This window comes from Ischnura elegans, chromosome 10 (assembly GCF_921293095.1).
Source record: "Ischnura elegans chromosome 10, ioIscEleg1.1, whole genome shotgun sequence".
NCBI classification, from domain to species: Eukaryota; Metazoa; Arthropoda; class Insecta; order Odonata; family Coenagrionidae; genus Ischnura; species Ischnura elegans.
Window position 1 is genome coordinate 1,262,931 of NC_060255.1, and position 27,261 is coordinate 1,290,191.

The following is a 27,261-nucleotide window of genomic DNA, read 5'->3' on the forward strand; positions in this document are numbered from 1 at the left end:
TAAAAACTTTCACAGTGGGGTTTCTGTTGAATCCACCCCTCTGTCTAATAGATGAAAAAAAGTTTTCCAGTGCATCTTGATTAAGACGTGCTGTTAAAATATATCGAGAGTTAATATTAGCATATGAAGCTAAAATGGCATTTATTGTTAACAGAAACCATCTAAGCAAGGTGGACGTGTTGCACCTTTTTTCTTTAAATTCTCGAATGTCTTTAGTCCCCTTTCCAAAATGAGGAAAATATTAGCATAAAGGCACCTCTTATTTGGGTTTTCTGAATAAAGAAATTTACAATTTAGAGCATCAAATAAGTCATTAATAAAATGAATAAAATCAGCTGTTGGAAGTGCAGATGCCAACTTTAAATTACCCAATGCCACACTTGAACGGATATCTGCAGCCACAGAAAAGCTTAGTACTTGCGTTGCTAGCCGCACAACCATTTTTTGGAATTGATTAAGCCATATGTGAGCAGGTGAGAGTTACCATAATGCTCTTGTTGAGGAACTAGAGGAATCTAATTTGTACACCTGGCGAACATTTTCAAACGAGAGAATTTCATTGTCTAGTATAAAATCATTTGTCAAGAAATCATTTCTTAGGGATTTTACAAGATGTGGAACATCATGCATACAAAATATCTTCCTTTTACCCTCTTCAAAATAAGGTTTCTCAGGCGAAACACCCAACTGGGACATGGCCTTACGGTTTGTACTTGCCTGGTCACAAACAAATGCTCTAGGCTCCAATTTAATGGACACCAGTTGTAATATTACTTCACTTAGCAGCTTCTTTATTGTAGCACCACGAAGTCCATGCTCGGATATGAAATATCCTATTGGCAGTTTCCACTGGTGAATAAGTCCCCTCACCAAAAACACTCCCGCAAACTTCCCCAATTTCTTAGTTCTCCCAAGATGTCCCATATCCTCAAACCCCTCTATTATGTCCATTGCAGATGAATATTCTAAATGTGACTTTATCGACATTTCATCAAAAAGAATAACACATTCACGACACATATCGGTCATTGTGGCAACCTTAAGTTTCAGCTGCTGAATGAAAAACTCATCCCTGGCATGCATTTTGTGGAGCCCCCAATCCAGCGCCTAAGTGTTTGGATAGCTGAAAGCTCCAACCTTTCGAGAAGGAATCTGTAGGTGGAAGGTGACTTGAAATACAAGGATATAGCCAAATCTTTCTCTTCTTTCTTCCAAGGTTGCCTTTTGCCATGACGAAACTGCATTCGCACAAACAACTGCGCCTCTTTCGTTTTGAAGTTTTCTCGCACAAGAAGGTGATGTAAATTTTCTGAAGATCTCACTTTCTTTTTCATTTCGCGTTTATATTTCCTCAGCCTAGAAATTGACGCATGCATGCGAGCTATCTTCTTTTTGTACTTTGCTATATCACTTCGAAGTTTCTTTTTCCTGGGTGTTTCTTTTTTGAATGTAAGTTGGTCGGATGCCTGAAATGTGTTTTCAAGTGTGATATTTTCATTTGATGCTTTTGGTGAATCAGTGATGTTCCACATAGAATTTATGCTTGTAATTATGGACGGAGAATATTTTGGTGAATTACTGGTAGCCCACAACGATTTTCGTGATTTGCGCATTGAATCTGGTCGCAAAGAGGTTGAATGGCTTGTTGTAGGTGTAACATAATGAATCATTGTGTCTGTATCTCTTGTGAATTTTGGTGTTGCAGGTTCTGTGGGCTCATTGAATGTTCATAGTGGTTGTTTCTCAATAGCAGTGGAATTTGGGGAAGCGATAATGTTCTCTGCACATGGCACAGTGGGACTTCCTCCAACTTCATATTTCTCTGCAATTACCGTATGACCCTGATCACAGGGAAGGGGAATCGCTCCTTTCACCAGTCAGCCGCTAGGCAGTACATCCCTACTGGAGAAGTGCTTCCCACAAACATTCTTCTTATGCAGACTCTTGGGTGACAAATTAAGCAGATCTGGATTTCCTGCGGAAAAATCAGGAATTATAAGCAAAAGTTATCTCATGCAAACCTTTGGTAGAAAACATTGAAACTTAACATGATAAATGAATGGAAGATGTTTTATTCAGTCATTACGCAATGAGTTTTTGATTCCCAGTGAAGACATAATTAAATATATATGCTTTTGTTATGGATGAGGAAGGGCAAAGGCAGATGACGCTTCAACCAAGTAAGCTATAATTTTACTATCATCTCTTAAAATTTTCATCGTCAACTTGCATTGCCAAAAGGATATCAGTAACTGGAATGGAATTTTTTCTGACATGGATTACTGTACTTTAATACAATTCTACTATTCTAAATCACAAACTATGATAATTCATGAATTGCAATTATTCGTACAATAAAGAAATAGGTAGTGAAATAGCCGGCTAGGATAGCAAACTTACCAGAATGTACGATCCATTTGCTTCTTCTTTCATTATCAGTCAATGGAAATTTGTAGAATCGAACGTCAGGGTTACTGTAGCGTTTGGAACTGCAGGCATAGTAATGCCACTTTTAACCAGCCATTGTTGATCGCCAGAGAAAGGGAAAAGTTGTTCAAGCACAAGAATGACCGGGTTTGGTAAGTCCGGTAAGACTTTCCCTGCTACTGCTGGATTCTAAAAAGGAGAATACATTATATAACATCATTTCAGCACAATTCTACAATTTATGTTGATAATATCGCTGGTTTGCAAAACTTTTTTCTGTAGATCTTTCCTCCGTTCTATACTTCTCCTTCTAGATGCAATTTCCTCACCTACCTAGCTTTCATAAGTCTTTTAAATATCACTTGCATCAGTGGCGGATGCATATGGGGGCGCAGGGGAGGCGCGCCCCTCCTTGCGGGGCTGACCGCATTGCCTATCATTGCAGAACCATAATTGTAACTTTTTTACATCATAAGATAGCATTGTCTTCTATAAGCGTATAATCAGTTTTAATTAAACTTTAAATAAATGTTTAACAGTGCATGTAACTTGATTATTTTTCATTATGATAAAAGTATTGATAGCTCAAAATATCTTTTGCGCCCTCCCCCCTCGAGTTTTTTCTGTATTCGTTAATCTGTGGCATTTCACGAGCACTAAATTGTGGTCTGAATTTGCATCCACCACAGGGTATTTCCGCGAGTTTTTCACTCTTCCAGTATATATGATACCGAGATGTAGTCTATCTGATCTCACCAGGACTCTTCCATGTAAACCTCCACCCGTTATGATGATTTAACCACGTGTTTGTCATGAATGACTTGCTTCTCCTGCAAAACTCTGCTGCTTTCTTTCCCCTGTCGTTCCGCCTTCCTAGTCCCAAATCTCCTATTTTGTATCCATCCCTCCCTTCCCCGTCTGAGGCGTGTCAGTCCCCCGCCACTACTACACTTTTCTTACCCGGGGTTTCTCTAATTATTTCCTCGAGCTGTTCATACATATCATCTACTTTTTCTACTCTATGATTGCTAGTGGTTAAGTAAACTTGAATCATCACAAGGTTCGTGAGTCGCGCCTCAATTTCCACAACCAGAACCCTATCGCTTACCTGATGTATGCCTATAATCGTCGATGTCCTGCCTACCAATTTATATAGCCCTAAATATATAGATTTTACAAATAACAATTAATATCAATCGGAGCAAACTTATTCGCATATAAAATAAACTTAATGACAGACTGTAGTTCGTAACAATCTATCGTCTACCAAGAATGTGTGCGTCGCCAACAATAAGCTTGCTAATATGGTATCGTTCAAGCGACGGGAAGGGGGAGGGACAACCAAAAATGTGGCCACAGGTTCATCAGGAAACACTAAAGAGTAGCCACAAATCACGACCTCTGTCAAATAATTGATTACGTCGAATCCATTTATTTCGTTTACCGTAACTTCAAAGCCGAAAATATCAAGAAAGATACCGAAAGAATTAAGGAAAAATCTGGTTTTTGATGGAAGTGACGGAGAATTAGATGGTATTGATGGCCAAGGTTACTTGGAGGACTGAAGTATTGAATTTATTGAAGTTTTATGAGTTTAAATCCACCTTCTTCATATTGTAGTCACTCTTTTTATCATTCTTTCTTTTGATTTAAAATTGAAAAAGGATTATCTTTGAATAATTTGTGCTCTGATGGGATAGAAAATGTTAAAAATTTCATTAGCAAATTTAAATTTACCTGTCATAATGTCCACTTTATTATAAAATACGAAAGATATATATTTTGAAAAACTATTATCCTTTACCCTTTATCCTTACATTTCATTATCTTTCTCCAAAAATTATTAAAGTATTTACTAAAAGTTTGTTGCGATAATATGGCATGGTAAAAAGGAAAGAGAGTGGAAAAATAACTTCGTAAATACCCGTTGAATAACGACAAAGGCTGCGCGGTGTCATGAAATATCCTTTTTCGCACTCTCCTCCTCGATGAGGGTAAAAAGGAAAACAAATAGCAGAAGAATCCCGTCTGTTTCCTTTCCTTATAACTGTACATGGAAAGCTTTGTAAGAAAACTTAAATCCTTTTCTTAGTATGAGTGTTCCTAATATGCGCCAAATCATGTTCACTAGAGTTACGCGTTCAGTAGCCAAGTAGATCGGTGCAATATTCTTGTAATATCTTCTATTAAGTACTTTGAGTCATTGAAAACTATGTAGTATGCTTATAACGAGGATATTAAATGATTAAGTTCCAAAGAACGTGAAACACACGTGAAACAACGTGTGCACAACTGTGCACAGTGGGCTGAAATCGAAAAAAGCTGTCCAAAAATCAAAATTTCGACTTTATCATTTCGCACTGGCAATAGTATATCATCATTTCAGAATGCCCAGCGCATGTAAAACTGAAGTTAATTTTTTTTCAAAATAATTTTTTTAACTTTTATAGCAGGCCACCTTTCCCTTGGGCTACAACCTTGTCGCGGTGGAAAGGCTTGCGCGTTCCTATGACCCCTAGAGCTGCACTGGCGGGATTAATTCTAAATTATTCCCGGTAGGGCCACCCATGCCAGATAGGTCGAAGGGTAGGAGCCAGACGAAAGGTAGTCCACGTGATGGTGTCACGTAAAAAACACTGTTGGAATGGAAGTGGGAAACCCTACCAACTATCTCTTCCCTGAACACATGGAGTACAACCAAATGAGCCTCGGAATCTCATCGCCCGGGACCCGTCCGCAAAGGGCGGGTGTCGGGCACGGCAGCGAGGTCGGCAAGGTCCTCGGGGTCGCCAACATGCGCAATCCTTGCTGAGACTTCTCATCATCATCATCATCATCAGCTGCAGCAGCAATGGAGAAGGAAGAAAAGAAGACCGAGAAGATGGAGAAGAAGAAGTCGGCTATAAATGTGGGGACGTGGAATGTGAGGACTATGATGAGGGCGGGAAAGTTAGAAAATATCAAAAGGAAAATGGATGAAGGGAGGATAGATATCTTAGGATTATGCGAGGTGAGGTGGAGGGATGGCGGGGACTATTGGAGTGATGGGTATAGGGTTATATATAGTGGAGGGGAAGAGAGCCAGCGAGGGGTAGCTTTAGTATTAAACGGGAAGATGGGTAAGCGTGTGGTAGGTATAGACCATGTAAGCGATAGGATTCTGGTGGTAGAAATTGAGGCGCGGCCCACCAACCTGGTGGTGGTCCAAGTTTACATGCCCACTAGCAATCATAGGGAAGAAGAAGTAGATGAGGTGTATGAACAGCTCGAGGAAATAATTAGAGACACACCGGGTAAGAAAAATCTGGTAGTGATGGGGGACTGGAATGCCTCAGTGGGGGAAGGGAGGGATGGGCACGAAATAGGAGATTTTGGTCTAGGAATACGAAACGACAGGGGAGAGAAAGCAGCAGAATTTTGTAGGAGAAACAAATTATTCATCACTAACACGTGGTTCAATCATCACAAAGGGCGAAGGTACACGTGGAAAAGTCCAGGGGATGTGGGGAGATATCAAATAGACTACATTATGGTAAGACAGAGGTTTAGGAATAGTGTGAAAAACTCGCGCAGCTTCCCCGCAGCGGATGCGGATTCGGACCACAATCTAGTGCTCATGAAATGCAACGTAAGATTCAAAAGACTTATGAAAGTTAGGAAGGCGAAGAAATGGAACGTAGAAGCCCTGAAGGGGAGTATGAGGAGAGAATATCAGGAACTAGTGGACATTAGAATACGGGAGATTGAAAGTACTAAGACTGTTGAGGAAAGATGGGATAATATTAAAACGGGAATAGTCAAAGCGGCGGAGAAGTCAATTGGTTACGTTGACAGTAGAAGGATAAGGAAGCCGTAGATAACAGAGGCAATGGTAAATGAAATGGAGGAGAGGAGGAAGTGGAAGAACGTGGACACGGAACAGGGAAAAAGAATGTATAGGGAACTGAATAATCGATTACGACGTGAAACTAAGAGGGCAAGGGAGGCTTGGTGGAAAAGACAGTGTGAGGAAATGGAAAAGTTCCAGAAGGATGGAGAAATAGGCGCGTTGTACGCCAAAGTTAAGTCGCTATCGGGCGGCAAAAGAGGACAAGCCATGTCTAAAATTAAGGCGAAAGATGGGAGGATGCTAACCGAGCGAGAAGAGGTACAGAGTAGATGGAAGGAATACGTGGAGGACCTGTATGACGGAACGAACAGACCAGAGAGATTGACTCTAGAGGAGGAAAGTGCAGTGGAGGAGGATAATCTTGGGCCGGGGATATTAGATTCGGAAATAGAGAGAGCACTTCGTGATATGAAGGCTAGGAAAGCAGTAGGCGTGGACAATATCCCGTGTGAGCTGCTGAAGAATCTAGGGAAGGAAGGTAAGAATAGGTTTTTCGAACTAGTGCGCAGGATCTATGAGGAGGGATGCTGGCCGGAAGATTTCGTGAAGACGGTTTTAATTCCGCTTCCGAAAAAGAAGAAAGCTGTGGAATGCGGAGACTATAGGACTATCAGCTTAATATCGCATGCGGCGAAAGTGGTGCTGAGGATATTGAACAGACGAATGGAGGCGAGGGCAAACGAGTATTTGGGCGAAGATCAATATGGTTTCAGAAAGGGGAAGTCAACTCGTGATGCAATAGCAATAATGAGGTCCCTCGTGGAGAGGAACCTAGAATACGACCAGGACGTATATGCGTGTTTCGTGGATTTTGAAAAAGCGTTTGATAGAGTGAACTGGGTAAAGTTAATGGATATTCTGAAGAGAATAGGTGTAGATTGGAGGGATAGACTACTGATTCGTAATCTGTATATGGCCCAGACTGCGCAAGTGAGGGTAGCGGACGGAGAATCCGGGTGGGCAAGCATTGGCCGAGGTGTGAGGCAAGGCTGTCCTCTATCGCCGCTGCTCTTTAACGTGTACGCTGAAGAGATGGTAAGGGAAGCATGGGATGAGTTAGAAGCTGGAATAAAAGTGGGAGGAATGATGTTCAAATCAGTGAGATTCGCGGATGATCAGGCGCTGATTAGCCAGTCAGCAAGGGGGCTTCAGGCTCTAGTGGATGCGTTATACGAGCGTTGCGAGGAATATGGGATGAGGATTAATCACAAGAAAACTAAGGTAATGTGGTTTTGTAAAGCATCACGAGCGAGGAATGTGAGACTTAAGATAAAGATGGGTGGTGAAAAACTTGAGCAGGTTGAGCAATTCAACTACTTAGGCAGTACGTTAGAGGAAAACGGATACAGTAGTAAGGACATTAGGAAGAGAATTGCATTAGCGAAGGAGGCGTTCATGAACCGGAAGGAGCTTCTAAGAGGATCGTTATGTAAGAGTTTAAAGAAAAGGTTAGTGAAGAGTTTGATGTGGAGTGTAGCTCTCTACGGTGCGGAAACGTGGACACGCAGGAAAGAAGACGAGAGAAGATTGGAGGCATTCGAGATGTGGGTATGGAGAAGAATGGAGAGGGTGAAATGGACGGAGAGGAAAAGGAACGACGAAGTGCTGGATATGGTTGGCGAGGAGAGGCAGCTTTTAGATGAGATACGGAGGAGACAGAAGGTATGGATGGAGTTAGTGCTTAGTGGTGAGGGGATGTTGAAAATGGTGCTAGAGGCTAGAATGTTAGGGAAACGAGGGAGGGGAAGGAGAAGAATAGGATTTTTAGATAGATTGAAAGAGAGTAGGCCTTACTGTGAGTTAAAGAAGGCAGTGCTGGAAGGAATGGGAGGCTCCCAGATCACTTCTTGCGTACTCCATGGAAACCTACCTTAATCGGTAGAATACTATAATAATAATAATAATAGCAGGCCAAAATCTATAAAAATCCACGAAAACTTAAATATGTGATTTGTACGCTAAAGTTCGATATTTGATCCCCAAACAATGAATTACAATTAATAATTCCGAATTTTTGTGGATTTTTATAGATAGTACCATAGAGTAAGAATATACTTACTCTATGATAGTACTATTTTTAAATCAATTAAAATCAAAATTTTGTTAGACCCCTTTATACACCCAGATTTGTTATTTTAATATGAACACGTGCAAATGTTTCCATTCTAAAAATTTTGTTTTCTCAAAAAATTATGTCTATGCCATTGGATCGCTCATTTGTATACGAAAGGTCAACGTTAGTCTCTCTTTAGTATTCCTTGATTGAAGTGTGTGCCAAAGGACGTTCAATGAGAAGTTGCCAAGTTATGAATATAACGGATGTGACTCATTAAGATTTACTCGAAGCAACGGTAAATACAGGGGTAGAAGTCCATGAAGTAGAAGAAATCATTCGAATTGGAGTTTTGACGCAAAAAAACTTATTTTGGAAGGAGATGAGAAAATGAAAACGTTTCTTGCGACCTTCGTTAAAAATGTTTTAATCAATATTTTCGAAAGTGGGGTGTGTCTCCAGAATGCATGGTAGATTTCTGTCAACTTTTCAACTCAGTGGGTATTCTTAACCCATTAATGCCCAGTCATTAGTTATTATCATGAGTTTGGATGTTATTATTGCGAGATTTGGTAAACTATTAGTAATCGACAATCCTATTATAGTGCCATAAATAGTCCTAATCCAGGAATGTCGGAGGATCTAATTACCCGCTTCTCAGTAATGTTGAGAGGTGCATCGATTGGACGTCGAGTAAATCATACGGTTTCCTCAGCTTACTGCCTTAGAACTACTAAAATATATGTAAAACTTTATCCATGGTAACAAATGCCATCAACTATGTACTAAATTTTAATACATAAGGCGGAAATTGTGAAAAATGCCATACTTCCTATTGGGAAGCTTTATGAAGAGGAATGGGAAGCCCACCACAAGGATATAAGAAGATATTGTATAAAATACATCAGGGAAGTTTCTAGGATTTCCGCGAGCCATGACCTTTTCCATACGCTTCTGCTTACATCAGATCCTTCGATTTCTTCCTCTGTGGGGGTTCCCCGTAAAGTAAAAAAAATACCAGAGAAGGTGAAAAATCTTGGAATTAATAGCGAAAATATTTTAGAACATGAGAAGTCTTCATTATCAGACTCAGAATGGGATATATATTGGCACGCATTTGTTTTTGATCAAGTAGGAATAAAAATATTTGTAAATGGTGTTCTTCCTTATTATATAAGCTTCAATTACCAAAATCTATTGTTTAAAAGACTCTATAGCAAGTTTCAATCATCACTTGCCTTATGAAAATCTATTAGATCATTAAATCGCTGTTAACAATAGAAGAAATTCTATCTTTCCCTTGATACTACCGCATCAAATTTTCGAGTTGCTCCTGGAAACTGCATAACTTTTACCTATTATTAATTTTTATTGTCCTCCTGAAACTATTATTGACTACATAATCCTAAATAAGTCTCATTGTATCCTTAAAATACACAATTCACCAACGGTTTCATTAATTTAGCAATACTAAAGACTGGAGCAATTTTTGACCAGCTTTTTTCGATTTCAGCCCACTCTATGGTGTCACTGAGTCTCTAATCCCCTAGTCTCTGAGTCGGGACGTGAAGCGTGATCGAAAAATTGCGTACATTTTTGCAGCCGAAAAGTTTTGTCCAAGATTTTTCCTCAGCACTCTTAAAATATCTCTGGTAAATACTGTGATGAAAAATGGAATAGCATTTATTTCTCAAACTAAAGATACTGTCTACTTTATGCCAGATTTTACTTGAAAAAGGGCCCGCTATTTTGCGTCATTAAACCACACCAATATTAAACTCAATTCTAAAAAAAATACTGGAAAATAAAAAAAACTACAGTACATAATTGGAATCTTTCTTGTAAACATGTGATATAAAGCAACTCTTAATAAAATATTTCTATTTAGTTATTTGAATCCAAGGCCAAATTAATTCCCTGATTTATTTTAACACTACGCGTCTTCATAAATACAATTCTAATTGTCGATAGAAAATAATTAAATACATAGAGATATGAAATAAATATGGTGGAATTTGATTAAAATGGTAATCGGACATCTTACTATAATTGAAAGGTCAAAGTGCAATAGCTAAAATTAAAAATAAATATTAAATTACGTTTTTTGGCATCTTGTATATTGTCGCATCCCGACGCCTTCGCCGGGACGTAGCGACAATCGCGAGTCGCAAGAGTCGAGTGGCTGCCTCCTGACTCGCGGGTGTGGTCGAGAATCGGGGAAAATATGAATAAAATTCCCGCTGGATACTAGTGAGGGTATTTATTGAGAGTAAAATACAGGTCCCCTCTAATTACTCCAGCTCGTCGAGACGCCGGAGGGATCCAGCCCGGCCGCTTCCTCTCTCTGGAGAGGACTGCCGACACATCCTCCTCTTGCGTAGATAAAAGGCCAAAGGGCTCTGCTCTTCATCATGATGTTGATAACAGCCCACCGCCCCCCAAAGGCAGGCATGACCAGAAGCAGGGCCATGTGGGGGTGCATGCAACACCTCCCCCTTTTACCAGAGAGAATCTTCCACACGATTCTCTCGACAAACTGCACACATGCCAAGCAGATATACATACATGTTACACACAAAAAAAAACATGAATGCTGGAGTCACTGATACAAAAGTGAAAAAAAAATACACACAGTTAAAGCACTAACGTTTTCCCGATTGTGGCGTATTGCTACCACCCGTTCTCGATACTAATTGCTGGCTTGAACCCGGAAGGGGTACCAGCGGTAGATTTACCGTATCAGATGGTGGACTTTGATGCATTTGTTCCGTAGGTGTATGCACCTTACTAACAATTTTTGGCTTAAAGATTATACATAAATCTTTACATTCACGGCGTCCCCTGTCATCTGAATACGGGATCAACCTTTTTAAACAACATTTACAACAACAACAATAAATCATTACAAGTAATATGAGAATCAAAGATACATAAGTAAATGTAGAAATTTTCTTGTGCTCATAGATGTGAGCTTGGTCCCAACTCTCTTTTTCAATCAATTGCTCCACCTCCGAGACCTTTACACTAGCATATTTTAAGTCATCCAAATGCCGAATCAAAGGCGAAAACGGCAAGTTTAATTTTAATCTCGCAAAAGATACTAAATCCTCCTCCGATAAACAGCAATCAAAGGTCAATGAAAGAGGAGGTATTACATCATCCTTGGAATTATTATATTTAAGGTTTATATCACCCTGGAGAATAGCACCAGTGCTATAACCTTTGCAATAGTCATTAAACATTAATTTTCCTGTGCCACTTATGGTAACGTCGTAAGGGTCATCACCCTTACATAGCACGGTGACCTTTTCAGGTCCTGGAGAAACAAATAACCACTCCCTCGATCCTAAACGAGTCCAGAATGTTTTTTCTAACGACACAATTCTTCGATCACAATTTAATGGTATTGAGGAAGCTGATAGAAGCAACTGAGTTTCACAATCATCAAGCACGTGCACAAGTCTTAGTGGGCATGTTTGCTTACACAATCGTGCATTTGCACTCACCAATTTACAATCAGCAAAATCTTCTCTGGAAAGTTTTGTTACATATCTCCCACTTTTATCTAGCAGCAGATACTCTCTCTCCGGCTGGATAAAAATAAACTTCATTGACGTGCCGTTAATCTTAATAGGTAATGGTATTACATGGTACACATTAAATCTTACTAAGTTACTCAAAGGAATTGAAATAACATATCCCAATACGTGATTAGATAGAAATACATCCAGCTCTAGCATTTTGAGAAGTTTACTTCGGTAAGCCACGCTTTGAGGGAAAGGTAGGGTTAGGTCTTTAGGAATGTCTGCCTTGTGCTTGTCAAACATAGTCATTATTTCTTCTGGGCTAATAATTTGTGGCTGCAGCACTCCCTTTTGCGCGTTTATTAGTGAGTCTATCACAGTATTATACTGATAGGAGAGTTCTCCGATGGCTTGACTTAACTGTTGGACATGTTCGTTCCCTGATAAGACCAAAATAATATACTTTGTATGATCAATCAGCTCTCCCGTTGTTTTATCAATATAATTTTCTAACCTTCTCAATCCTTCAGAAAGTATTTTCTCATTTCCCGCGACGTCTATTAATGACTGATTGACAGCTGAAATAGTGGATTTCATGAGAGTTACTTGTTTCTTCACAATAGTTAGAAGGTCCTTATTTTCAGCTTCCAGGTTACCTATTTGCCCTGTATAGTACAATGCATCTGCGTCATCCAGGGTCCCAAAAAGAACTTTGCTTACTTCCCCTATAAAATTAAAAAGGCCTCTTCTTCGCCTATCAGGAGATCTCGAACGGGAAGTTAACTGCTCCATTATGTCCTTTAGTTTATAAATTCTATTCAAATCATTTCTCAGTCCATGAAACGTAGTTCGGCACCCAGTCAGATGAATCCACGAAGCATTCTGATATTTCCTGCAGAAGTCTTCAGTTAACGAAGCATAAGTATTTACTACGGCCAAGTTTCCTTCCAGTTGAGTGACATTTACGTAGGTGACTAATTTCCATTCACTACTATACATTTCCGCCTCTCCTTGTGAATCGTAATACAGCCCAGGTGATTGTTTGTACTCTTCTATTCTGTGGTCTTCCCCCTTTCCGATAGTCGCGAGACTCAAACAGAGGAAGATGCAGGCTCCCCTCTCCATTTTTAGGATCCTGCGAAAGATTAGAAGAATATCTTTAGCCGGTTGGCATGGACTTTCACCTCCGACCCCCTTCTCCTCCTTATCGTAACATTCACTCCGTCCACCCCTGTGACATCATACGGACCGATCCACTGAGAAGATAATTTCTTTGAACGCCCCCTTCTAACGGCTTCGTCATGCAACAGGACCCTATCGCCCACTTTAAATATCTCCAAGTGAGTAGTCCTGTCGTAAATTTCCTTACTTCTTTGTTTTGCTTTTAGTAAGACTTCTCGGGCCCTCATGTGACTACTTTGCATCCTATCCCGCAATTCCTTCACGTAGTCGTCATACGTGTACGAGGGAACTGAGGGGTCCTTTTGCAATATTCCTGGGAGGTTAGCCTTTCTCCCGAACATCAACTCATGCGGAGAGAATCCCGTTGCGCAATGCGGTGTAGTGTTATACACAAAAATGGCGTACTTCACCCACTCTGTCCAATTTGTCTGGTCATCCGAGATGAAATGACGTAAAAACTCTATCAGAGTTCTGTGACTTCGCTCTAGGGCTCCGTTCGATTCTGGATGATACGCTGAGGTCTTCAACTTTTTTATTCCTAGTAATCGGCATGTATTACTGAATATTTCACTTAGAAAATTAGTGCCTTGGTCAGTTAAAATTGTTTGAGGAACACCGTACTTCAAGATGATATTATCCACAAACGCTCTTGCCACTGTGGTTGCATCCTGTTCTTTTACTGGGATTGCTTCCATAAACTTTGACAGCTCGTCTTGAAAAGTGAGCAAATACCTACTTCCGTCATCTGTAACGGGTAGGGGTCCCACGATGTCGAGGCTACATTTTTCAAACACGCATTCAGGCGTAGTGGTTATCTCCAACGGCATCTTAGTTTTCCTCCTAGTGATTTTATTTTTTTGGCAACTCTCGCATCTTTGAATGTATTCTTCTATGTCCTTTTTCATTCCTTTCCAAGCATGATACTGCTTGATTCGTTTGTACGTCTTATTCATTCCTGTGTGTCCCCCAAGAGGTGAGTCATGATATTGCTTCAATATTTCTCTTTTTCTTTCCTCGCATGGATTGGCAACACCATCCGTCTTCTCTTCAGCATCCAAAGAGTAAATTCTACTTAACGCGTCAGCATTAGCATTCTCCGATCCCTTCTTGTATACCACATCGAAATCGTATTCCGCCAATTTGATTCTCCATTTCATCAACCGAGAGCTCGGGTCCTTTACATTGAATACCCAAGTCAGCGGCTTATGATCTGTGACTACGGTGAATCTTTTGCCGTAAAGATAAGGACGGAAGTACTTAACTCCCCATACGATGGCTAGCATTTCCTTCTCCGTCGCGGAGTAATTTACCTCAGCTTTACCGAGCGTACGGCTTGCATAAGCCACGGGCGGATCCTGCCCAATGATGCCTTGAGATAATATAGCCCCCAACGCGTAATTGCTCGCGTCGGTCGTGAGAATGAATGGGCGTGAAAAATCTGGGTATTGAAGAACTGGCTCCGTAATCAAAAGATTTTTCAGTTTTTTAAAAGCATCTTCTTGCTCGTCCTTCCATTCATACTCTGCATCCTTTTTCAATAAATCATGTAGAGGTTTAGCTATCAGTCCAAACCCCGGTATGAAGCGGCGATAATACCCCGCCAATCCAAGAAATTCCTTCAGCCTTTTTACTTTATCCGGCCTGGGGAAATTTTTCACCTTCTCCACAGTCGAGGGATTTGGTTTGACCCCCGTCTCTGAAATCACATGCCCCAAGTAGTTCACTTCCTTGCGAAGAAACTCACATTTTTCCGGCTGCAATTTCAAGTTGTGTTCCCTTAGCCTTTGGAACACTTCTCTCAAGCGCTGATTGTGCGTAACTAGACTATCTCCATGCACAACTATATCATCAAGGTAAACATAACAGTGTAACCCTTGTAAACCACTCAATACCGTATTCATAAGGCGCTGAAAAGTAGAAGGAGCTCCTTTAAGACCCATCGGCACTCTTTGAAACTCATAGTGAGCTCCTAAGGCACTAAACGCCGTTTTAAATTGGTCCTTCCGATCCAACGGGATTTGGTAGAACCCACTTGCCAAATCTAATGTGCTAAAATATCGTGCCTTTCCCAATTGATCCAAAATGTCTGTAATATTTGGCAATGGATAGGCATCGCCCACCGATTCTTCATTTAATTTTCTGAAATCCACCACTATTCTCCACTTTTTATCTCCCGTAACGTCAGCTTTCTTCGGTATAACGAGTATTGGGGAGTTCCATGCACTTTTACTGGGAGCAATTATCCCCTCTTCTAGCATTTTCTCCATCTGCCTTTTTACCTCTTCCTTTTGAGATTCAGGGAGTCGGTAGGGTCGAGTATTAATGGCTCCTCTTAAATTGGGAGTGGGAATCTCGTGACTCAACGTCTTAGTGTGCGATAACTTGTCTCCAGGCAAATAAAACAAATCTGCGAATTCTTCGCACAATTCAGTGATCACTCTCTTTTCTAGATCACACAGATGCTCTTGCCTTAAGCAACTCCGTAAAACTTCTTTCCTTGACAAATTATTTTCAACATTGCATTGAATTTCTTTCATATCAGTATCCACAGATTCCAACTCAACAGGGGAAATCTCTACCTCTTGTTCCTCATCGCTGATATTCAAAATGCTTCCAATGCACTCTCCCATCTTCCCCTCCGTCAAAGCTGATGCTAAGAAGACACCCTCTTTTATCTCTTTCTTGTTTATCACTCCCACCCCCGTGGATGCAGTAGGAATTTTTACTCGCACTTCACTTCGGGAGGGTATAGATATTTTTCTAATCTCCTTAGTTACGTCTTCCATGGATTCTTTTGAGTCAAAGTCCATGAGTAGGCCTCTCATGTAGACCCTTTTTTGTGTACAATAAATCACTGCGCCAAGATCATTCAGGAAGTCCCTACCGAGAATTCCATCTACTTCAAGACGAACATCGGCTCCCTCTATCAAATGAAAACCATGTTGCATCTCCTTCCCTTTCGCCTCCAATAATATAGCCGCTTTCCCTTTTGTCTTGATGGGCTTATCAGTAATGCCTCTTAATAGCAAGTAGTCCTCCGGCCAACACCTGGTTTCCCCTTTCAAGGACTCCATTTTAATAATACTCACATCTGCACCGGTATCAATTAGAAGACGCAAGATGCCTCGTTTGCTCTCTCGACTCTGGAAGGTTATCGTATCGGCTACGTCACAGCGACTCGGCCCTTTCGACAATTTTCTTACTTCCGACAGACGAAAGCTCTTATCTCCTTTCCCATTCAGCGACCGCGAGTTATCATCCATAATTTGACGCGGCTGTGGCGATCCATTTTCGGAGGATTTGGCTCTTGGTCTGCGACAGTCTCTTGAAAAATGGCCTAATCGCCCGCAGTTAAAACATTTCACACTTTCTACCTTTTTTATCTCCTTCTCTTTCATGTTTACCTTCCCTTTAAGGTAGCATTTTTGCGCTGAATGCCCAGGCTTGCCGCAATTTTCACATTTAAAATATCCTTTCATATTCCCTCTTTCTTTCAGTGACAATATGGCACTCTCCTCTTCTAGGGCGACTTCTACCGCAGCAGGCAATAGTATAACTTCTCCCTTACTCCTCACAATTGTTTGTATGCGCTCATTAGCCAGCCCTTGAACAAAGCAAGCTTTCGCGAGATGGTTAACTAAGGCTAAAGCGCCGGCGATCTCTTCCTCTTGAGATACTCGTCTGGCCGCTTCCCTCAATTCCGTTTGCATAGAATCTATGCGATTACCCCAACTTGCAATGCTCTCCGTCGGACCTTGCTTGGAGTTAAACATTGCGCATGCGTAATAGTCTAGGGTACGTCTTGTAGCATAGTTTTCTTCTAAAATAGCTCTCACCTGGGGCCACGTGTGGGCGTGATCTCTGACGAGAATTTTTGAACGAGCATCCCCCGTTATCCGAGCCTTCACGAACTTTAATAATTTGTCATGATCGATCGGATTTACTAACTCGAACACAACGTCCACGTTTTCTAAAAACTCCCGGAGTTCTTTCTTGTTCCCGTCGAATGGCTTATTAACAATCTTTATGGCTTCCGAAATACTGCAGAACGTTCCGCGGCTATCAAGGCCTTCTGAGCTAGTCATCGTTGTGACGGACATTATGACAATTAGCAGACAAACTTAGTAAGGGCGATACAAAGGGCAGAGGAAAGGAATCAGGGTGGCTTACTTACAGTAAAGCCGACTTCTCCTTTGTACTCTCTCTCAGCGCAGCTTCCTCTCTAGACGAACCGCTGCGATGAGGTGATGCCGAAATCTCAGGGGTGGCGGCGACTAGTCGGTAGAGCCTCCCCTCTCAGCGCCTGATGTCCTCTGCTTCTCAGTGAGGCTCTTCGGTGGCCTTCTCAGGTCTCCCTCAGCGCCTGATGTCCTCTGCTTCTCAGTGAGGCTCTTCGGTGGCCTTCTCAGGTCTCCACACTGCGGCCACGACGACGATTCTCGAAAAACCCCACACCTGACACCAGTTTTAATGTCGCATCCCGACGCCTTCGCCGGGACGTAGCGACAATCGCGAGTCGCAAGAGTCGAGTGGCTGCCTCCTGACTCGCGGGTGTGGTCGAGAATCGGGGAAAATATGAATAAAATTCCCGCTGGATACTAGTGAGGGTATTTATTGAGAGTAAAATACAGGTCCCCTCTAATCACTCCAGCTCGTCGAGACGCCGGAGGGATCCAGCCCGGCCGCTTCCTCTCTCTGGAGAGGACTGCCGACACATCCTCCTCTTGCGTAGATAAAAGGCCAAAGGGCTCTGCTCTTCATCATGATGTTGATAACAGCCCACCGCCCCCCAAAGGCAGGCATGACCAGAAGCAGGGCCATGTGGGGGTGTACCAAACACTAATCGTCGGAAAAAGCCTAAGTTTCTATTATAATTAAAGACGAAAGAAACTCATGCGAAAAGGTGCATAGAATCATACAATAATCGCTTATTGAAATGTCATCAGAATTCTTTCCAAGTTCACTTTATAAGTAAAATAAGAATAGTGATGAAATGACTTACCTTCCATCCGCCACTTCCGTGGTGATTCAACGGGGGAAGCTTCAGCCTTTTCTTCAGGTGTAGCACAGCATTTCTTCTCTTGGGGAATGTATTCCAATCAAATCTTCTTAGTAGATATTATTACTAGACGTGGATATCGGGTCACCGATGTCTAATAGAGTACTTCCGCCTTAGCGCGTTAATAGTATGGCTATGCTCTGTGGAAATCGCAAGTGCACTGGTTTTCTCGAGCTCCAACTCACACGATGCCGACGAACAGAATGTCTGCAAACTCTGGAGAGACTACCAAAGGAGTTGTGAGGTGGTTTCGACGGTCCACCCCTTACTTCACTTTAGTCAACCCCATCGGAGGACTTCTGTTGACAAGTACCTACAAGCACCAATCAGAAATTAGGTGGCGTGTTTTCCGGTGCTGGTGTTTGGTGGTGTTTCTCATCCAGCTGCATGAGTGGCCACACATCGAGCTTTCCCGAGAAAAACCCTTTCCTTGGGTGAGAACATTTACTGCTTCTCCCTTTTGAAATAGACGTGTTTAAGCTGTAGCTTTGAGCGATGTCTCTCTCCGCGGGAGAAATTGGGTGGTCTCGGAATTCCTAGCGAAACTTGGTATCTGGGAATCACCCTAGGTGTTGCCGCTCAGAGTTGGGGCGGGGGTTCTCATCCCGTTTTTTTCGCCTCTCCTCCGAAACCAAACAAACTTTCAAAAACCGACAACCGATGCAATTTCACCATGTATTGAAGCATTAGCTCACCCAAGAGAATAAATGTATTTCATTATTTTTTTTACATTATATAGTTAATTACATTGCACAATGAAATAACATTACTCACTCGGGAAATAACATTTTCTTATCTCTTGCATGCAGACAATCACTGATTGAAGGCTTTTTTTTTAATTTTAGAATTATAAAAATTTGATAGCAAGAACTCAAAGATCATGTCTTCCCCCTGAGGTAACCGCAATAACATATATATTTACATATTTGTAAGGCCAGAAATGTTAGCTTGATAATATCATGAACCGTTCCGGCTAATTATCAAGTACAAATAGTAGTATAAACAAAGATATTTAAGGTAAATTTGCCGTTAATTATATCATTGAAATGACGATTCAAAAAGTACCTAATTATTGCCTTAATAATCGATTAGCCCAAGCCAAAAGATATTACAAAACAAATAAAAAGAAGAAAAAGGATTTCATTCATACTGAATTCTGCCAGAAAACTGTGGGAATCCAGCATAAAACCATGTATAGCGCTGAAAGATCCTGCTGTAACAGCATGTAACTAGTTTTCATACCAAAGGCATTGCAATCAATAACCTTTAAAATTTCTCTGTTTCAACCTTTACAACCGTTATTTGGAAATAAAATGTTTTTAATTTTATTATCAGTTTCTGCAAAAAAGAAAAAAAATTGCGATCGATTCAGTACTCCTATTTGTTACGTAGGACAACGAAACTATTCGCACGATTTCTAATGTAAATCTAGTTACCTTTGATTGTGCATTTTAAAATGTGAGGCTTTATTACTGAAAACTAGGGTATAATATCGGAAATTTTAGGAAAGCGAGAAATAATATTTTTAATAACAATTTTAACGCGGCCGATTGCTTGCTAACCTTACTACTCTATCTTCCACATTCTTTCTCAATTAAATCTTGATCCCTTTGTGTAGCTACACTCACTTATGTACCCCGCCTCCTCAACACCTGTTTCTTTTCTTCTATAAACTAACCCTTCCCTATGTCACCCTCGTAGTAAGAAACGGCACTCTCTCCCACCGTTTGGATTTCCCGTTCTGTTTTCAATTCCTCTCCTCCTACTCCCTGTTAAGCTCCACCTACCGCGTGGTTTTCTTTTGTAAATTCCCAACCCATCCTTCACCACCGACACTTGCTAATCCCTCAAAGGGACACCGAAACTCTCTAAGCTATTAATGCTCTCTCTCCATTTTTTCTTTTCCAAATTCGTTAGATATTTGCCTACCTTTCCTTACCCTCGCCCTCATCTTTGAACTCTCCTCCCATACCTTTTTCGGAATTAAACCTCCTATCATGCAGTTTTGTTAATGGAAACTGCAAACAAAATTTGCATCACACGCCTCATGGGAAATCCTAGTTCGTATGCTAATAATAAAAAAATGCATCGTAGGCCATCGCGTTAGAATATGGAGTTATCCATTTATTAATTGTTATCAATTAATAAATTCAATCAATGTCATTACAATATTGATTTTCAACACTAATTCGAGATTTGTTTCAAGTATGCAACATAAAGTTTTAAGCACAAACTTCGAACTGCAACCGACCTGTTGACGAGCCTTTCCGAAGACACTTCCACTGAGTGGCTGTAACGTCATCTATTAATGATTTTCCCGAGGTTTAGCCGTAATTTTTCCCCAACGTTAGGGACTTATTTCCCCACGAGTAAACACTAATGATGTGTTTTCTGAAGGTTGAAAATCTTCCACCAAATGCAAAAAAATTTCAACATAGTCGACGTACAAGTAGCCCTCCAGCGCGATAATGTAGGCATCAAACAACTGTGCAGATATAATTAGTTCCATTTTTTGCTAATCCAAGTGGATCCCATCGCATGAAAGTTAATCACAACCAAGTTAATTTTGATCAATCAATGACAAGTTAAACAAAGATTTGATTATTTCCAAGGCAGAAAAAAGGAACTGTGTGGTAATCCGTAATAAGGTCTCATACATCGCCAAATGTGATAATGATTGGAGGATACCTCATTTGTGATTCTCCCCCGTGATCCAACAGATAGATTCCAATAAAAAGTGTTAAAAAAGCTTCATCTTCCTGCTCTAATTTATTCAGTGACAGTGGGAAAAAGCAGTTACTTCAGATGAATACTCAACCACCAAGATTTTATGGTCTTCCGAAGATCCATAAAGATAACGCCTGTTCGCCCAGTGATTTCTTGCATAGTCTTACCCTCCTATAAGTTAGCTTCTAAATTAAATATCATATTTAGGCAATTGCCTGTTTTTTGAACAAAATATAGTATTAAGACCCCCATTATCTTGTCACAGAAACTTAGTTACCATCCAACTCCAAGCTAGTTTCCTTTGGTGTAAAAAATCTATTTACTTCTGTACCTGTACAAAAAAACCTTGTTACTTACGAGAGACATACTGAGAGACGGCAACATTGATAACAGTGTGCTTGTGAACTTCATCGCCTATAGAAATGGATGCTAACCAAAACTATTTATGGTACAATAATAATGTTTATCGCCCAACAGACCGCCTTACCATGAGGTCCCCACACTTGAACATGAACTTTCCACAGTAAAATCAATTGCAATTTCAAATGGCTGCAGCTTAACCCCTTGCGCTGTAATGACGAGTCTACCTCGTCATGAACTTTCGACGCCAAACCGCACAATGGCGAGTGAATCTTGTTATCGAATTTTCATTAGTTTAGCACTATTTTGAGGAACAATATAATTATTTTGAAAGATTATGAATCTTAAAACGTACATAGTATACATAAATAAATCGCATTTCATGAAACATGGTGCGCTGGAAGGATTAAAATGATTAATTCGGGGAGCGATAGCTGTGTTCTCCATGTTTAATAATCATATTTTAATTCATGGTTCTACGTTGATTACAAATTACAAAATATCATTTCATTACCCACCATTTAAAAGAGAACCACAGAAATAATAAGTGAAGAATAGGAGCACGATATTCAAAACACTAATCGAAGTGGAAGGGGTTTAGTACTATAACTAAAATCCTTCAGAGAAAGTTGATAACGCGAGCCATTTCACAGCTTTGCTCCCTTCCCCCATCACAGAAAATTCTAAATAATATTGACGGTCATTGTTTGTGGGAGACCTTTCCAAAAGGCTCGCTCGCAAATTCCCCAAAAATATATTCAATGTTTCGTTCTACAACCCCTGTAAAGTTCCGTGTAGTATCAAAGACAAAATAGAACCATCCATCAATCCGGCATTTACAAAGTTAATTGTGAATCATGCAACATTTGTTATATTGGTCATACAGAAGTTTCATTACCAGAATGAAAGGACGTAAGTGCAGGAAAAATGGGGATGAAACGTTACTTCTCGCCAAACACTTGCTACTGACTTTTCATTCTGGTCATTTTCAACCAGAAGTTCTCCACTTCGAAAGAAAGGGCACAAGGCTTGATGTTTTTGAGCAATTTGAAATAGTACAAAGTGACATAAATATGCTCATGAATGAACGAGTGTTTGTCATCCACTCTCCTCTCCTTAACATCCCCCGAAAACAAATGGTCAAAGTCTTTCTTCACCCACGCCTTGACCGACCCCAACCTCCACAGGGTTTTTCCTTCCGCCCACCCCCTCTCCTCATTGTGATGAGCATTTTCTTCAACTGGCTATCCCTTCCATGTACCCCTACTAATTCTCTCTCCTTTCTCAACTACTCTGCGGGGACTCCTCTCCCCCGCCTCTTTCCTGCTTCGCTCTCCATTTCTAAAGACACGCCGCTTCTCTTTTTACCCTACCCCCTTTTTACTCCTCTCAACCCCTCGGCCTTCCCATTTTCTGTGGTTCTTCCCACGTGTCGTTATTCTACAGTTATGACTAGAGTCTTTCTTCCACCTTGGGTTTCCCGTTCGTCTTCACTTGTATCTTTCCTCACTATCTCCACTGAGTACGCCTGTTTCCCACCCCTTCTTGACACATGTCAAATCCTCCCCACCCCTTTCTCAAAGGTATAATGGTGATGTTTATATGAGATACAGTGTTTTGTATTTTATGGAAACAGCCGTATTCCACGCAGCAACACAACCAAATTTCTGGGCGTTATCTTGGATGAAAAGTTGACATGGAGCGCAAACACCAAAGCAGCAGTGCAAAAGGCAAAGAGTGCGTCTGCAGCCATCTTCCCACTCCTCAAAAGTCCCCACCTGGGTCTACACACCAAGAAAATACTCTACACGGCCATGATCAGACCGATACTCACGTATGGCTATCCAGCGTGGGGATCCATAGCCAAAACACATTCACATAAACTCACAGTAACACAAAACAAAACATTAAGAACAATCACGGGAGCTCCCTGGTTCGTTCGAAACTCTTACATACACGAAAACCTAAAAATTAAAACAATGACACAATACCTAAACGACATAGCAAAATCATTCGAACAATCACTCAATAAAACACAAAACAACCTACTGACTCCTCTATGGAACTACACAGACAATCCACACTTCAAACACCAACGATCTAAAACAGCACTTACACACCCGATGCAATAATCTCATAAAAGCCACTTAACACAAAACCGCCAACTTCAAAAATAACGCCAAAACGACGATTACCAGCAACGGCTGAACATCGAAAACATAACTGCAATGCAGTTACCAACACAGCGTAGCGTAGCGAGGATGGCTCGGTGAACCGAAACGCGTCGTACGTATTAATAGATTGAGGAAAAGTGCAACCAGCTTTAATTTAGATAAATGTCAATTCTTTTGTATATTTTTGCATGCTGTTATTCACAAATGTTTACGTTTCATACGCTCTTTATTCCTCAAATAAGAAACTCCAAACCAAAAACTCCCACTATCTTAAATGTGTCTCCACTTTCGCATCAAATGTTCATCGTGGAACTAATTCACGGATTATAATTCATTACCTTATTTAATGGATTCCAGAAGGTTTCACAAAGTGGCTCAGTATCATGCTTCCTGCCAAAATACCAATATCTCTCACATTTGTTTATCTTCCAGTACCGCATCGCGGAAGGCTGCAGTACTTCGTCAAAGGAATCATTCTGTCTCGCAAGGTATTAAACTGCTGAATGTAAAACCCCTCCTACGTCCATTCCATATTCGAGCCTATCTCCTCTCACAATTTCATCAAAATCCGTGGGGTCCAGAATACTTCCGTGACCCTATCGAACTGATAGCCTATTCGTTTACTTTATGAAGGGTTTACAGGGCCCCGGCCCCCCAAAAACTTCCCTCTCTCTTCTGTTTGGCTTTCGGACGGCAATATTTGAAGTGCATGAGACCGTTTCAACACTTACTCACAGCTGCATGTTGTAAAACTGTTTTCAGTAGTAATAGAGAAAGCCAAGAGGAAGAGAAGAGGGAATGATTCGTGGAAGACACAGCTCGCCAAGCGAGTAAGAAATCCCTGAATAGGACACTGCCGCCTTCAGTCCTGATTCAGCGTGCTGGGAGGAAAGAGACTATTATTTCAGCTCGTGGCGACGATCGCCTTCACTCGACCTGGGGCGATGCTTGCGGGACTGACCGAGAGTTAAGGAGAGGGGAGGGCCGAAAGGAAGGGGAAGATGGCAGGCAGCAAGAACGACCTTGACTACGTCTCTCTCGCCTTTCGGTCGAACCTCCGGAGCCATCTCTCCGTTCCTTGAGAATTAAAACTGTGGATACGACTTCCGCCTATGCCGTGAGCCCTCTAGAATATACTTACTCTATGGTAGTACTAAGTGGAGGGTTTTAACATTTTACACAATCGAAGAAAACTTCATTCTTCAAAGAAATATTTTGTGAATTCATGGTTTTTTCAATATTTTGTTATATTTTCCTAAACAAAGGATTTATGTTTTTATTTTTCGGGGGTCCGGACCTCGCCACTGGCGGTGGGTAAGTGACCACTGGGTATTTACCCTGCCTACACCCTTCCACTACCATGCAAACATCATTGGAGCGTTCTCAAGGAATCAATCGTATACGCAGCGGAATACCCGTGATCCGGTGGCGATAGATTGACACGATGGCGATAGATGACGTCGTAGTCACGCATGGCCACGTACATATATATATTGTTGGCGATTAGGGGGGGATGAAAGCCGAGCAGAGTCGCTCGACGGCGAATTTTATATGCACACCAACGTTCATGCTGTGATTGATGGCGTGTCTTCATCAAGGGATCACTCGGGTAACGACATTTAAGTGCAATCTATTTTTACTAGAGTATCTAGGAAACGACTGCCATGCCACGGTTCACATCCCAATGTATCGAAAGCTTATCTATTGTGATAAAAACGCTTGAATAGAGGTTTATTGAAAATACTCCAACTCGTGAAAAATATACTTGTTAAATAATATATATACCTTTAGGTAATATTTATTTGGTAATCAAGGTTTTTGGTGTTGTGGCAATGATCACTGAAAAAATATATATATATATATATATATATATATATATATATATATATATATAAAGTCTTGAGGAAAGCGCACTACGCGATAGTATAAATAACGAACAAAAGAGTTCACCTTCAGCACTGACGATAGCGGGTCAACCCGCTGAAACGTTTGCAAGCTTCTTTGTGAGTGTCCTTTTCTATGTGTCCCTATGTTTTTTATTAGTGTTTATTTTGTTCGTTATTTATATATATATATATATATATATATATATATATATATATATATATATATATATATATATATATATATATAAATAACGAACAAAATAAACACTAATAAAAAACATAGGAACACATAGAAAAGGACACTCACAAAGAAGCTTGCAAACGTTTCAGCGGGTTGACCCGCTATCGTCAGTGCTGAAGGTGAACTGCTGCAGGCGGATCCTCCAGAAGCTCTCCTTGGTGGAGTAGTGGGGGTGGAAGAAGGGGAAGGGTAGAAGGGGGGAAGGGGGGGTAGGGTTTGCTTTGACTATTAGTGGGCAATGTTTAGCCCGGGCGTTTCAAACGCCTTTTCAACCCAAATATGTGCCATTTCCCTCGTTCTCACCTCGATGATGGTTGCGTTTTCTGGCAGAATTTCAATGATGGTTAGGGAAAAACATTTATCGAAGGAACTATTGTGTGAGGCGGTGTGAATGGGGACGGGTTCATGAAAGGGGGGGGGTTTGCAGGAGTGTCTGTGGTTGTTCATTCGGATGGATATGGGTGTGGTGCATTCTCCTATGTAGTACGAGGGGCAAAAATTACAAAGTAGCTTGTAGACAGCGTTGAAGGAAGTACAAGACGGTATAGAGGAGGATCTATTGATGACAGGTGAAGTGGTGGGGCGTAGCAGAGGGCAGCACTTGCACCGAGGGCGTTTGCATGGAGTAAGGGAGGAGAGTGGGGGGAGTGTGTGTCGGAGGAGGGGGCGGGTGGATTTTAAAATATTACCTAAGTTAGGTGCTCTTCTGTAGGCAATGGAGGGGCAGGATGGAAGAAGAGCAGCTGTGGTTTTGTTTTTGCTGATGATGGGGTACAGATCTTTTAATATTTTTTTAATTTTTTGAGAGCCAGGGAAGAATGTGGTGGTGAGATTGAGTTTTCTGGTTTGTTCTTTTTTGGTGCGTGGGGTGTACTGTTCAGAGGGAGAGAGTATTTTCTTTTTAAGCAGGGATTCTGGATACTCTCGTTTGAGGAGAGCATGGTGGAGGTTCTGTGTGGCTCTTTGAAGAGATGGTGAATTGTTGCAGATGCGATGGGCGCGGACTGAGAGGGAGTAGGGGATTGCGTGTTTGGTGTGAGGTGGATGGCAACTGGTGTAGTGTAGGTATTGTTCATGGTTGGTGGGTTTTTTGTGGATGGAGGTGCTGAAGGTATTGTTTTCAAGGTGGATGTTTATGTCAAGGAAGGTAAGGGAGGAGGCAGAAATTGATGAAGTGAAAGAAACGGATGAGGTGGAGTTGAGGGATGCAATGAAAGTGTCAAGCGAATCACGCCCATGGGCCCATAATAAGAAAATGTCGTCGATGAATCGGACCCACAGGAGAGGCTTGAGGGTTTGGGAATTTAGAAAGGAGCTTTCCAGGTGGCCCATGTAGAGGTTTGCATAGGCTGGGGCCATTCTGGTTCCCATCGGGACTCCTCGTTTTTGTAGGTAAATGGTGTCGTTGAAATTGAAGGCGTTTTTGTTAAGAATTAGTTCGGTTAATTGGATGATGAAGTTGGTGGAGGGAGAGTGAGGCTGAGGGCGTTGGGCAAGAAAATGGTTGAGGGCATTGAGGCCTTCGTGGTGGGGAATAGAAGTATAGAGTGAAACGACGTCAATTGTCGCCATTAGGAGATTGGTACCGGTAGGGATAGGGGTTGAGTTAAGTATGCTTAGGAAATGATAGGAGTCTTTTATGAAGGATGGAAGGGTGGTGACAAGAGGTTGCAAGTAGTGATCTAGAAGGGCTGATATTCTTTCGGTTGGGGAATTGCGGCTAGACACAATGGGGCGGC